This window comes from Pseudophryne corroboree, chromosome 2 (assembly GCF_028390025.1).
Source record: "Pseudophryne corroboree isolate aPseCor3 chromosome 2, aPseCor3.hap2, whole genome shotgun sequence".
NCBI lineage: Eukaryota > Metazoa > Chordata > Amphibia > Anura > Myobatrachidae > Pseudophryne > Pseudophryne corroboree.
In genome coordinates, this window is record NC_086445.1 from 223057249 (window position 1) to 223070137 (window position 12889).

At 43.8% G+C, this 12889-nt stretch overlaps 1 long non-coding RNA gene across 1 annotated transcript; it reads left to right on the plus strand.

Moving 5' to 3' along the window:
* The first annotated feature begins 2259 nt into the window (after positions 1-2259).
* Positions 2260-12308, plus strand: LOC135010624 (uncharacterized). The gene is made up of 3 exons (XR_010209924.1): positions 2260-2503; positions 10504-10600; positions 10970-12308. It is a non-coding gene; the product is annotated as an uncharacterized LOC135010624 (long non-coding RNA).
* The last annotated feature ends 581 nt before the right edge of the window (positions 12309-12889 follow it).

The window sequence follows — 12889 nt, forward strand, 5'->3', positions numbered from 1 at the left end:
TGTGCATCCTGTACGCAGACCAGGAATTACTCCTACGGTACGATGAGAAGAGGCTGATCGGGGCTGGAGCTGACGTCAGACACCCTCCCTGAAAACATTTGGGCATGCCTGCATTTTTCTGGACACTCCCAGTAAGTGGTCAGTTACCACCCACAAACGGCTTCCTCCTGTCAATCATCTTGTGAACGCCCATGCAATCGGATTTTTCACGCCATCCCATCGCTGACCGGCGATGCCCTTTGTTGCTGTCCGGCGCGGGCACGCATTGTGGTGCATACGCATGCACAGTTACTTCTTGATCGCCCGCTGTGCGAAAACGCTTACCAGCGATCAGGTCTGAATCACCCCCTATATACTGCCGGGGGAATTCAAGAGAAATCGTTAGCATCATCGCTCGTTTTCCATACTTCTTAATACTGTGAAGCGGCACCTGGCACGCCAGTGGTGTGGCTTTTGGAGGAGGGGATGTGGCCTCAGAGGACGAGGCGGGTTCTCTCACCTGATGACCCCCGTTTTTATCATATGTTTATAGTACAAATCTATAAAATGTTTAAATTAATTGCAATATAAGGTGATTTTTATGTTCTGCATGTATATCAAACCTATGTTTAATATATATTTTTATACAATAATTAATAAACCTTACACGCTGTCACTAATTATGTGGGTGAAGCATGTCTTCAATATAAGGGAATTTAGGTAGGTTTCATTTGTTAAATGCCAAGTATTTTTTAATGAATTGGTATCTGTAGCCATAATCCTGACCTATAGCTTCATTCTTCCATTCTGTTTATGTTTTATACAGGTGGAGTTGCTGACAGTTATAGTAGAGGAAGAGCAGCTACTACAGCCAGGGGCGTAGCGTGGAGACATGCTACCCGGAGCAGGTTCATGTCACGGCACCCCCACCCACCACCACACACACACACACACACACACACACACACACACACACACACACACACACACACACACACACATACATACATACAGACATAGATTCACACACATATAGGCACAGACATACATAAACACACAAATACAGTACAGGTTGAGTATCCCTTATCCAAAATTCAAAATCCCACATTTTTGGGTCCCCTACTGAGATAATTACATATTTTATTATATATTATGTGTATACATGTATATAGCTATATTATATAGAGATACAGGGGTATATTCAATTAAAGTCGGATCCATTCCGACATGTATTTGTCGGAATGGATCCGACAACCCCTATTCAATCCCATCTAAAATTCGACTTTTTCAAGACGAATTTTAGATGGGACCCGGAGGAGACGAGGGGGGGCGAGCCGCGGGGGGACAGCCGGCGGCAGCCAGAGGGAGATCAGCGCTACAGAGTAGCACTGCAGCAGGATGTCACTCACCCGCCCGCCCTCACGGCAGCTTCCACCAGGCTCCACCAGCGTGCTGGACCCTGGTGGAAGCTGCCGTGGTGTCGGGAGGGTGAGTGACATCCAGCTGTAACGCTGATCGTAGCGCTGATCTCCTGTATGCTCGCCCACTGTCCCCCCGTCTCCCTGCGGCTCCCCCCCCCCCTGCCTCCTCCGGGTCCATCTCATTCCGACATCATTTTGATGTCGGATTGAGATGGTCGAAAACGGGGCTAAAAACTGTCAGATTTGGCCCCGTTTTTGACATCAACACGTGGATCGGCAGCTATTCCACCGATCCACGTGCTTTTCGACAAGTCGAATGCCTTGACTTGTCGAAAAACTCTGAATAGGTCGAATCAGGATTCGACCTTAAAAAGTCGAAAACTGCCGTCTTTTCGACAGACGGCGGTATTCGACTGCAATTGAATATACCCCATAATATAATATATCTATATATGTGTCATAATCTCTGTAGGGTAACAAAAAATGTGGGATTTTGAATTTTGGATAAGGGATACTCAACCTGTATATAGACAAACACACACATACATGTATACACATTAGCACACAGACATATACACAAACATTTACACACAAACACATTTACACACAAGCACACACATATACACATAAACACACAGTATATACAGACATATACACACAGTATACACACATTAATTCTCACCAATAGGGCAGCAGCAGAGCAGCTCCTCGTTCCAGCCTGGAGGGGCGGAGCTGTGACTGACAGGCTGGACCTCCGTGGGTAGAAGGAAAGGACTGAGGAAAGGGAAGCGGTGGCCACTACACTGCCTGAATGTTCCAGATCACTGAATGCAGATACCTGACAGCCAGGAAAGTTCTTTTGACAAGCCTCCAAACCCCCCCTCTTTCCTAACAACACACCACACTGCACTGCACTGCACTGCACTGTGCAATCAGTGATATGCAACATGCAGGCAGTGTGGTGGCCAACCCTTCCCTCTCTACTAGTCATCTCCTCCTACCCCTGCCCGAGATACCGGCTCTCAACTGTGCAGTGAGCTGGCGCCTTCTGTCCCCAATGGCGCCTGGAGCTGAGCTCCACTTGTTCCACCCTCCCTACGCAGGTAAAGTAGTGCATATACAGGCCATGCCTAAGTCTTATTTGAGCTGTGCAACACAGATGTGTTTCATCATTTCATACTTGAAATGCTTAAGATTGATGAAAGTGGTCATGAGTACCACCACTGACAAAATCCTTGGTGATGTTACACTTCTGTGCACTTCAGTCATCCCAGGACACAGTAGATGGGGTTAGTGAGATGTAAAATTCTGCTTTAGTCAGTTAGAGAAGCAAGTGATTCCTGCATTCCTGCCATGCTTCAAAGTGATTTATTACTTTTCCACTGAATGAGGACAATTTTACAACATCACTTAATTTCTGTGTGTATCACCTGTACAGAACATGATAATGTTTTGTAACCGTAAAACATTTTCAGTCAATCAATAATCGGGTGTGACAAGATAACTGGAACAGATAACATCTCTTGAGGTTTATGGCAGTGTGCAGCAGCTGAGAGATTACACAAGTTGGTTGGTTTGGTGCAACAGGTCTCAGCCAGTTTTATTGTCAGAAAAATAGAGATAAATCTAAAAAATAAAATAACTTGCCAGTTTGCACTAACTAAACACAGGATAATCTTAACTCACTAAACAAAAAATACAAGGAGTAGTTTACCAGGCACAGCTCATTGGTTTTCAAAAGCAGGTTTCTCTTTTACAGAGACTCCGTAGTCTCTCCTCTTTCCCCAGGCAGTATGAGAGAGAACTGATCAGGCTGACATCCTTTTTAACACACACATACATCTTAAAGCACTAATTAGCCTTCAGTGAGGTTAAAAGCCTAAAGACTCAAACTGGGCCTAAATAGACAGAGAACCAACCCCAAACCCAGGGCCCTAACCTAGTTCTTGCCAAAAGCCAAAAGCTCTCAGCAGAACCGCCAAAATATTTCTGGGGTATTAAAACACATAGGTAAGGAAACTGAGGCAATTCCACCCCTATTCCAGTGATGAGAATCCATAGACTCTCCTTTTCCCCAAGCAGTAAGAGAGAGCAATGATCAGGCTGACAGCCTTTTTAACACACCCATATAGCTGAAAGCCCTAATTAGCCTTCTGTGAGGCTAAAAGCCCAAAGACCCGAACTGTTCCTAAATGGAAGGAGAACCCGCCCTTTCTTCTCACATCCAACCCCAGGGCCCTAATCCGTTTCTTACCAAAAGCTCTCAGCAGAACAAAACACTATTGCTGGGGATTTAAAACACGTAGGTAAGAAATATACCTTTGTTCCCCCACTATTCCAGTGATCTTGTCAAATCACATTTCTTTTGATTTGTCTCCCCAATCAGTAGCCTAGTTGCCATATTTCCTAAGTGTGTTTATGACTTCTTCATAATATGGCAAAAATTATCTGAGAGTCAATGTATGCAGGAGTGGCTTTTAGGTAATTGTGTAATGAAATAACGGAATATATTAGTATCTAAGATAATTGTTATTATTGTCATGTATGTATTATTTCCCCCCCCCCACCCTCCTCCCCCGGTAATCATGCCATGTACGTAATAATAAAGAGACCCTTTGGAACCACATCGCTCCATGTATGGGATCAAGGCATTCACTTTATGACTAAAAAATTAAATATAAAAAAAACAATAATCAGATGTCATATGTGTCATGTACAGTAGTTCATGCCAGGGGTGGATTATAGACAAGGCGGCACAGGCGACCAACTAGAGCCTGGCATTGTCAGGTGGAGGCGATCGTGGGGTCATTTTGCTGAACTCAGTAAGGGGGATATCCAATTATCCACGGTAAAACACCGGATCCGAAAAACTGCCTTTTTTTCCGATGTTTCACCAATTTTTTTTTTACAGACTATCCAGATAGATCGCCTGTAAAAAAAAAAACCTTCTCCCGAAAACACACAGGTTCAGTGAAACCTGTGTCCGAAAACGGGGCTGTTTGCGGGGATCCTGCTTCGCCTGCCGGAGGCAGGTGAGACAAAATCCCTGATAAGCCGGCGCGTGCTGCGGCTTATCGGGGCTAATTAGCTAGCCCCCGGCGGGACAATTAGCCCCGGGGCTAATTGGATATCCCCCTATGTGTTGATTCACAAAGATTGGCAGTGGAGGCTCCTGCAGCTCTCTTATTGTACACTGAAGATAAGTCTATCCAATGAGAACTAACAAAGGGGTAAAAGGAGGATGTGCTGAGCTCTGATGCTCTTTGAAACCTGGAATTGTTAGGATAGAGTTAACTATCGACAGGTCTACCATTGATATTCTCCATTGATGGTGCTATTGGTGGTTTACATGGATGGCAGGAATCCATCAATGGTTACATCATTGACAGTCATCAGTGTAGTGTCTGGTTGTGGGACTCCGTGTGTGGCAGGCCATCTGGGGAAGAATCAGGTCTTCATGGGTCACACTGGGGTTACATTACCAGGGGAGAAAAAAATACATTGATCATTTGTGGTCAGGAATCACGACGGCACCCAGGAGGCTTTTTGCTAGCAGTAGTGTTTTATTGTCAAACGTGCATCCAACACATGTTTCGGGCTACAGCCCGTCGTCAGGGATGAGTGTACAATGATACAAATGTGTCTTAAATACCCTCAGAGATATACACCCAATAAACATGATAATAACAAAAATACCTGTGAAACCGCTGCTGAATCCAAACACCATCATTCATTGCCGCCCACGTGTCACGGCGGATGACGTCATCAGCCGCCGCCTGTTCATGACGCTCGCCTGTCCCATCCAAAAGACGTACACAGTGAGTCATAACCCACAGACGGCCACCGGCGCGTTCCCTTGCCTCTGATACTGGCCGTCTAGAACGGATGATGTCATCAAACAGCGATCCACATCAGGAGAGCATAACCGTCACCATAGCAACTGTCATACATAAACAAAAAAATATTTGAAAAAACATACATTACGCAAACAATTAAAAATAAGTTAAAAAAACAGCACAAGGACATGGACTATAAACATATCCCCAAGATATATCACTAGAAAGTTTTACAACTACATATTTTGCACTGCACATAGTGATAAATTCTTTACACTTCTCATCATGAATCATATATTCTTTACACTTCACACAATGAATAATATGGACCAGATCATGCATAAACGAATCTGTTATGTAAATTGACAGTATCGTCCAAAACATTATAAGAAACATTATAAAAAACAGTGCAATCCCAGAACTTCATTCAATCCCTTGGGTGCAAGGGTGTCCATCCTATGAATCCACCTGCTCTCTAACTGGAGGAGTTTTTTTACCTCTATTCCCCCCCCCCCCCCCCCGATTAGAAGCAGGGACATGGTCAATTAGTCTGCAGCGAATACTCGCTATGCTGTGTGAAGCTTGTATACAATGACGGGCAACTGGCTGGTCACTTCTACCAGTTTCTAATGCTGCTCGAATGGCGGACCTGTGATTGGCCATTCTCTCCCTAAACTGACATTCTGTCTTGCCCACGTAGTATAACCCACATGGGCAAGACAGAACGTAGATGACAAATCTGGATGTGCAAGTGAGGGGAAAATTGATGGTAAATTTCTTCCCTGATCTAGGATGGCTAATTGTATTGCCCACTAAGAGGGATCTACATGTTACACACCCAACACAACGATAACTACCCGCCTTTCTGGTCATAAAGTGAGATGCCGGTTTAGTTTTCATCATGTCAGTGACATCTAATTTAACCAATCGATCTTTCAAATTCTTACCCCTGGTATAGGCAGGCATCAACTGTGTGTTGTACAAAGAGGGGAGATCTCTATCAGAGCTAATAATAGGCCATAATATCTTGACCTCTTTCTTGGTTGCATCACTGGAATTAGTGTACCTGTTTACCCATGGTATTTTCTTAATTGATGACCCAGTGGGGTCTTTAGACTTCAACAGGTTCTCTCTGGGAATCAAATTTACCTTCTCTTTGATGTTACCAAGCATGCGTCTGTCATAACCTCTATCCACAAATTTCTTGACCATGCTATCAAGGGCTTGATCAACCAAGATAGGGTCACTTGTTATACGTTTGGCTCTAAGCATCTGTGAATACGGTAGGCCATGACGCAATGGAAGTGGATGAAAACTGTCATGTTTGAGAAGTGTGTTTCTATCCGTGGCTTTACAATAAAGTGATGTAACCAGTTCATTATCTCTCAGTTCTATATTGACGTCAAGAAACTGTATACAAGAAGAGCAAATCTTGTATGTAAGCTTTACCACACTGTCAGATGTATTATGATCATCCAGCAGAGTAGCCAAAGACGCCTCCTCACCACTCCACAGAATAAGCAAGTCATCAATATATCTGAGATATAAGATGACAAACTTACTCTGTGGTTGTTGTAGCAACAGTGGTTTCTCAACCCAGCACATGAACGCATTTGCGTACGATGGGGCCACATTGGACCCCATCGCACAGCCAAGCTTCTGCAAATAAAACTTTCCATTGAAGAAAAAGTAATTCCTAGTGAGAACCAAAGTTAGCAAATCAATAAAGAACTCTATTGGTGGACCCTGATACACCGGATTGTCACTTAACAAACTTCTTACAGCCATAATCCCCAAATGGTGGGAAATACACGTATACAGGCTGGTTACATCTGCACTACAAAGTAATACACCTTCAGGGAGGGGACCCAGCTGTTCTAAACGTTGAAGTAATGTGGTCGTATCTTTCAAATAAGTGGGGGGGTGCTGTACACAAGGGTTTAGTAAAGCATCCAGGAAGGTCGAAACTGGATGATAAAGGGACCCCCTAGCTGAGATGATTGGTCTCCCCGGGGGGTGTAACGGGTTCTTGTGTAACTTAGGAATGGTGTAGAAAATAGGTGTAACAGGATGATCAGTGCTCAATGCTCTTCTCAAATCCTTAGAGATCCACAAATTGGTCTCAGCATGTGTCAACAATCGATCTAATTCACACTTGAAACCATTGGTAGGGTCAGATACTAATTTTTCATAGATAGTAGCATCATCTAGCTGATTGTTACATTCCTGAACATAATCAACAACATCCTGAACCACAATGGCCCCACCCTTATCCGCATTCCTGATAATAATATCAGTGCGTTTCTGTAACATTTCTAAAGCATGTAATTCATCAGATGATAAATTATGATGTACAGCACCCTTAAATGCACAGTCCTCACCCACTTGTTCCATTAGCCTAGAGAATGTCTTAACAGACGGACTCACTGATACCGGATCAAAACCTGATTTCGGCTGAAGTTTTCTCAATTGTGTAGGAATATCACTTACAGACTTAGTCGCAGATATTCCTGGTTCAGCACCAAAATGTTCCTGCAAATGTAAGGAACGATTAAACTTGAAAGTATCCACCTTCCACTGAAATGCATCATGTCTCACTGTCGGAATAAATGATAGTCCCTTTGAAAGGATTGTATATTCCATATCCGACAAGGGTTTGGAAGATAAATTAAAGACCAGCTCCTTCATTTGCGTGTTGTTCTCCTTGGTCTCCCTCTCGTGTTGCCTACCTCTCCGCGTCCTCCTGCTGGTGGCTTTTTGTAGGCAGCAGTGGTCTTTACCCCTAAAGGGTGTCCACTTAGAAGTGAATCACGTGTTGTAGGTTCTGTTTCACTGTGAGATGTGCTGGACCCTTCATAATCCGTAAACCGTGCTCTTGGTTTGCGATTTCTATTAAAGAAACTATTAGAGCGACGGGGGGCTGGGGCGCTAAGCCACAAATAAACTCTATTCAGCTCATAGTCCTGCTGGACAGTTCGTTTTCTCTCTCTCTTAAAATGCAGTAACTCTTTCTTATAATGATCAACCTGTTTAGTGAGTTAATCGCTCCAATTAGTCTGGCTATCTTGAATCAGTGTAGGCTTATTAACCAACTCAAACTCCATGAGTTTGGTTCTTACTTGGGCTAGTTCTCTAGAAGACTCCTCGATGACTAAGAGTAGAAGGTCCATGGAGCATTTATTTAGTACGCCCACCCATTTTTTACAAAATGGGACACTGTGCCGACCAATTGTAGGTGTGTTGCGCACCCTGAAGCCCCTAGGTAGTTGTTTGTCTTTGTAGTATTCGGACAAAGTTGCTGCATGATAAAAGTAATCCAGCTCACGTCTTTTTAAATAATACCAGTCTTTAAATAAATCTGCATTGTCTGGTCTGTCCAATTCATCCTGAACTTTACAAGCATTAAGTATGTGTTCAGCCTCCACATCTGAATAGCTGAAACACTCACTAGTATGTGGCTGTGCAAAAGCAAAACCAGATTCCTGCTCCTCTGCCATAGTGGACAGACAGGAAATTACAGTTACTAATGTCCCAGGTCGTCCGTGCTGTAAGGTGCAAGGCTGATCATTTGTGGCATATCATGCCTATGTTAGGTTGATCCCTGTCTATTAGTATCCTGCCTGTTTCCTCTCCACAGCTCCAGCCTCCTTCTTCTACTTCTCCTCTCTCAGTCCATCTTCTGCATGTGTCTCTGCCTGTCTCAGTCAATCTCCTGAATACCCCCCATCCCACCTCAATTCCACCTCCTGCATTTTCTAGTGGCTTCCTACCAGAAGCAACAAGGACAATCAGAGGTACAACTATATCCAGAGCCACATACAGTAACTGTATGTGAATATGGTAGGTGAACACAATATTTTTATGTGAATCATTTTTACTGAGCTACAGAATAAGAACGTATTGAAACATTATGGGTACTATTCACCATGCCAAACAGGGATTCTTCATTGAAGAACAGGCACTAAAGGATGATTTATCATCCTTTAGTGCCTAGACACCAATGAGAGTGGATTGACTGAGGGTGCCTCTGAACAGTAGATACCTTGACTATCCCATGGGGTCTAAATCTGACTATGGTCCCAGCATACAATGCACATATCGGATAAATATTTAGGTAAGCTTGAGACAAGAAAATGCTTCACTGTTTACAATGGCCCTCATTCCGAGTTGTTCGCTTGCTAGCTGCTTTTAGCAGCATTGCACACGCTAAGCCGCCGCCCTCTGGGAGTGTATCTTAGCATAGCAGAATTGCGAACGAAAGATTCGCAAAATTGCGAATAGAAATTTCTTAGCAGTTTCCGAGTAGCTCGACACTTACTCTGCCACTGCGATCAGTTCAGTCAGTTTCGTTCCTGGTTTGACGTCACAAACACACCCAGCGTTCGCCCAGGCACTCCCCCGTTTCTCCAGCCACTCCCGCGTTTTTCCCAGAAACGGCAGCATTTTTTCACACACACCCATAAAACGGCCAGTTTCCGCCCAGAAACACCCACTTCCTGTCAATCACACTCCGATCACCAGAACGAAGAAAATTCCTCGTAATGCCGTGAGTAAAATACCTAACTTTTGAGTAAAATAACTAAGCGCATGCGCTCTGCGAACATTGCGCAAGCGCAGTAAGCGACTAATCGCAATATAGCAAAATTCGGCAACGAGCGAACAACTCGGAATGAGGGCCAATATCTATTGTGTTGATAGGTCCTTTTTTCTTTTCTTTTACACATTGGTGTATTTCATGCTGCAAAAGTTTTATCAGAATTATTTCTCTAGTTCTAATTTATGTAATCAATGCTGTAGCTGCTGTAAATGCATATTGGAGCTAATGTTGAGTTAAGAAATAATATTGTTCAGATGTTAACATTGCACATAGCCAATCAATTTAGTTCTGCAAGATGTACAAATGTATGATAAATAATGTCTCCTTTTTATCCTGCACAAACCCACTTATTTAGAGCTCCATTACATAACAACACACACACCATAAAAGACAAGGGGCTAAATTTACTAAGATGGGAGTTCTATTTAAGATGGGATGTTGCCCATGGCAACCAATCAGATTCCAGGTATTATCTTCTACATGGTGCTAGATAAATGAGAAGTAGACTCTGATTGGTTGCTATGGGCAACATCCCATCTTAAATAGAACTCCCATCTTAGTAAATTTGCCCCTAGGATGCTAATTAAAAATGTGCTCATCAATTTTCATGAGCTGATGGAACCACAAATTTGGTAATTTAAAAATAAAATGTGTTTTTTTCTCATTGCAGGAGACAGTGCTTACCCTCTGTGTCGGTGGATCAGAGCAACAGTTGGCAAACAGCTCCGCACATGCCCCCACCAGATTATTCCACCTTTTGCTAAAAGGTAGAATTATTTTCCTCGACCTGTCTTGAATACCTCATATGTGTACCATATAAATTATTAGCAGTGAGTGTTATTTTTCATAATATTCAGAACAGGCTATCTATGGATAAGTAATAGAATAATGGGGGTCATTCCGACCCGTTCGTAAGGTATGGGTGAGGTGGGCTGTCTTTTAGGGTATGCACTGATCACGGGCGCCGTCTTGAAATCGTCTATCTTGAATCTAAGTCCGTTTTTCAAATGGAAAGGGGGTCGTGTAACATGTCAAACAACATCAGAACTTGCTGAAAAGTTTACTGCTGCAGTTTATTAAAATAACAGTTACTGTATGGTTTAAAAGTTACAACACTTTTATTGTTGGAATTACAGGCTGAACAGTTCTCCACAAAGGACAGTCATTTAATGTGTTCAACATGTTGTCCCTCTTGGTCAACACAAATTCGAAGGCTCTGGATCCAATCGTCATGCACTCGCAGAAGGATTTCCGAAGAAATGCTGACACACCCTTCTTCAATGCGTTGCTGGAGATGATATCTGTTTCTTATTTTCTCCACATACACGAGTTGCTTTAAATGACCCCATAGATAAAAGTCAGGTGGTGTGAGGTCATGTGATCTGGGTAGCCATTCCACAGAACCACGTCGGCCAATCCAATTACCAGGAAATTGACCATCTAACCACTGATGAACAACGGCTCCGTAGTGTGGTGGAGCCCCATCCTGCTGAAAGTAACATGGGAAGCTGCCATCTTCATTCACAACTGAGGGGAGCACCACTTCTTGCAGCATTTGGAAGTAGCGTTGTGCATTTAGGTTCTGGTCAATGAAAATGGGTCCAATTACACGGGTACCCCATATCCCATACCACACCATAACCTTTACGTTACCAACAACCTTGGAAGGTTCCATCCAGTGTGGATTGTGGTCACTCCAGTACCTGTGGTTATGACGGTTAACTTCACCACTGGCATAAAAGTTTGCCTCATCACTGAAGAAGATGCCTTGTGCAAAAGAGGGATCCTGCTGATGTTGGTCTAAGGCCCACGTGCAAAACTGCATATGTCTGTCTGGGTCATCCTCTGCTAGGTACTGGAGTAGCTGGATCTTGAATGGATGCCATCGATGGGCATGAAGGATTCATACGATTGATTACTGGCTGATTCCACATTCTGCTGACAAACGTTGTGTGCTGCGTTGTGGGCTCTTCGCGGAGGATGCCAAAACCATTGTTGAAGTTGTCTCATCATTAGCACTTTTTGGACGACCACTTCATGACTTGTCAGCCACAGTCCCAGTTTCTCAGAATTTGGAAATTAGGCACCTGAAAGTGTTATGTGAAATTGGAGGTCTTTCTGGGTGCCGGTTGTTAAAATCTGCAGCTATGACACGGAATTTTTTTTCTCCAGACATCAAAATGACATCAATTCTCTCCATCTTCAGTTACCTGCAACAAAAAAAGTGTTGTAACTTTTGAACCATAACTGCTATTTCAAATCTGTTTGCAGCAATAAACTTTTCAGCAAATTCTGATGTTATTTGACATGTTAAACGATCATTTGAAAAAACTGACTTAGATTCAAGATGTACACAAAACAAGAAAAAAAGAAAGACTCTGTGTTGGGGCACTCGTATCTTGAAATTGAATCTGGGATAAACTTAACTTTTAATCAAGCCTTGAATAAAATTAATGTGACTGAAAAGCGATAAAATGTAATAAACAATTGTCTTGTTTTGCAGGAAACTTTTTTATAGCATAGCAGGGCTGCACAAGCGATCGCAGCCCTGCTATGCTAAAATACACTCCCCCATAGGCGGCGTCAAGTTGATCGCACTAGCAGCAAAAAGTTGCTCCGTGCGATCAACTCGGAATGAGGGCCATAGTGTCTCAGTACTTCCTCCGTGCTGACAGGTGTAACCAGAGCCGGCGCTACCCGCTCAGCAAGGGTATGCAGTGCAGGAAGGCACTATGAATGAAGAGGCGCTCTCCCTGCTCTGATACCCTGCTGCTGCCATCTGCAGCTACGCCTGTCAAACTGTAAGGCAGGTAGCAGCGCTGGCAGCGTGTAGCACGGCTCCCAGCGCAAGGTCCCTCTTGCCTGGCTCCCTCCCCGCTGCTCCCAAGTCCCTGACATCCAATGCTGGTGAGAGTTCTGCCGCCCGCATAACATTTTGGGGGCGTGGCCTAATTGCGGGAGGCGCAGCCATGCCCCCTTATGACAAAATCACAAAAATCTTTGCAAAGCCCAGCGGTGTGGAGTTGGGGGGCTCCTTGAGCACCTCAGCCAGAGGC